Source organism: Saccopteryx leptura, chromosome 2 (assembly GCF_036850995.1).
Source record: "Saccopteryx leptura isolate mSacLep1 chromosome 2, mSacLep1_pri_phased_curated, whole genome shotgun sequence".
Taxonomy (NCBI): Eukaryota; Metazoa; Chordata; class Mammalia; order Chiroptera; family Emballonuridae; genus Saccopteryx; species Saccopteryx leptura.
The window spans coordinates 332394762-332397169 of record NC_089504.1 but is presented as its reverse complement, the minus strand read 5'-3'; positions in this window follow the sequence as shown (position 1 = coordinate 332397169).

Sequence of the window (2408 nt, the reverse complement as noted above, 5' to 3'; positions counted from 1 at the left end):
CTGAATTAGGGGGGACCTTCTACCCACTGATAAGTGTCCTTAGAAGAGAAGGGAGGAGAGGACACACAAAGGCGAAAGCTATGTGAAGACAGACACAGCGAGGGGAGCGCTGCTTCTGCAAGCCAGGCCCTACCAAGGGCTGCTGGCAGCTCCCGGCAACTGCGAGGCCTGGAACACATTCTCCCGCACAGCCTCCGGAAGAAAACAGCCCTGTCGTTGCCTTGATTTCAGATTTCTGGCATCCAGAACTGGCGAGAATAAATTTCTGTCATTGTCAACCGTCCTGTTTGCGGCCCTCTGTTTTGGCAACTGTAGGAAACCAGGACAGCTGTTGTTCTGCCATCTTGAAGTCTGTCATGCTGTTTCAGCTGGGTCAGTGAGGGCAGCCATGGGCTCACCCAAGATTCCGCTGTTTTCCAGGAACAACTGGGGTTTCTCTTTCCTGGGTTCTTCTGTCAGGCTCCTGAGCTCGGTACTCACTCCCCTCTGTCCCCTAATGCTTCCTGGTGTCTGCTTTCTCCTGCAGCAGGTACAGTGGTGTGGTATTCTGAGTGCTTAATGACATCTAAGTCACAGCATGGGAAAACACAGGGCCGTAGGCACGAGGCCCAGGCCCCATGCAAAAAAAAAAAGACACATCACCCACAGGAAGAACGGTTTTGAAAATCATCTAAAAAGAAAAAGTGGCACCAAGCATGCAATAAACGACTTTCAGCCAGTCTGCCAGCCATAAATTGAATCTGTTTTGACCTGGACACAACTGTTTTCCTCTCCTTTCTTCAGCATCTTATTTTGAACTGGCAATGGCTAAGTGCCCACTGTCATTGTGAGTGTTCATGTTGAAAAACACTTTAATGAGAGAATGGGCACCACCTTCTGCACCTCAGTGGGTACTGTTCCCTCGGCACAGTTCCCAGTTAAGGAGTTTAGGGGTTTGGATCTCGAGAGCACTAGGGAGATAAGCTGGAAGACCCCACAGTGACATTCTTTTGGAGACAAGCATGAGGCAATGCTGTTTCCAAAAGTTGCAGATCTGACCATGCAGGAGGGGCAAGAAGGCTGGGTTTTTCCATCCCACTCGCCAAGCCCCCCACCTACCCAGCCCCCTGCTCCCTCCCGGGAGAACCCTTGAACCCCTGGGTGTGCTTCTTGGAGCTGGTGGCCCATCTGGCTTTTCAGAAAGACACGTTTCTGCTTTGTGTGGCCCGGAATTAGCATGGAAATAGAGACATCATTCTTTAGGGGACCTCTGTTGACATCTCCCTCACACATCAGTATTGGGGAATCGGTCCCTGGGCTGTGCTCTGAGGAGAGAGGATACATTCATCCTGCCTCCTGGCAGGTGGTACCAAGGAGCTCTTGCATTGTACCCTGTCGCCACAGAATGTCAAACATTCTGGCCATTGCAGTCTCCCAGGCTCAGATGTCTAAGGAGCAGTGGTCTTTCTAACTCTCGGGATGAATAAGAACCTTTCAATCCTTTTCTTCTCTTTCTTTCTTCTTTTTCCTCCCCTTTTAATATTCTTTTTCTGTCTGTGTGAAAGCAGCAAGCACTAAATGCTGCTGAAAATGAAGGGAGTTGTCAAAATTCAGAAAGGAAGGGGAAAATCCAATGTCACCCCCAACAGCAGCAGTGGAAAGGTCGTGCGTCACAACCAGCCTCCATTCCTCAGCAGTGGAGAGCCCGTGCCAGCCTGCCTGCCACCAGCCTGTGGCCCTGCACGGTCCAAGGAACTCAAGCACCAGGGTAGTCTTCCAAGGACGCCACATTGATACAACATCCGTTTACCTCCGCTTTGCTTCTTAATTATCAGCAGAGTTTGACTTCCAAGGAAGTCTCTTTTGCCCATGGAAACAATTTCCTCCTCCTCCCGTGGAGATGCTGTGGTCTCACGTGCACAGTGGGGCGGTGCATTTGTGTGGCAACAGATTGTGATCTGGGGAACACGGTTGTGATACATAAGGCAAGAGAGCTGCTGGGGGAGGGAGGGTCGCTTCTGCCGGAAGGCAGCGTCTTCAGTGGAGTCCTTAGTGGTCACAGGGAGGGGTGCCAGAGGGGGAGGCAGGAAGCTGCAGCATGAAGTGTAAATATAATGACTGTTGTCTCTTTCACGGGAAGTAAATAAATCAGCTGGATGTAGATTCAAGAGGTGCCTGGTGAGGCTGTGTACTTATATGGTGTCCTGAACCTAGACTCGAGAGCGCTTCAGAAGTTGATTCGTTACACCTTCCACCAGCCCACTGAGGGCGGGAGATGAAGAGAATTATTATCTCTTCTCTAAACCAAGTGACTGGGAGAGGTTAAGAGGCAGTAAGTTGGGAGTGGAAGGTGACAGTCCCAGTAGCCCATCCAGTGCTTCCGCCACTAGATCATGCTCCATTTAGAAGCAAGTAATTGTCAGGTAACC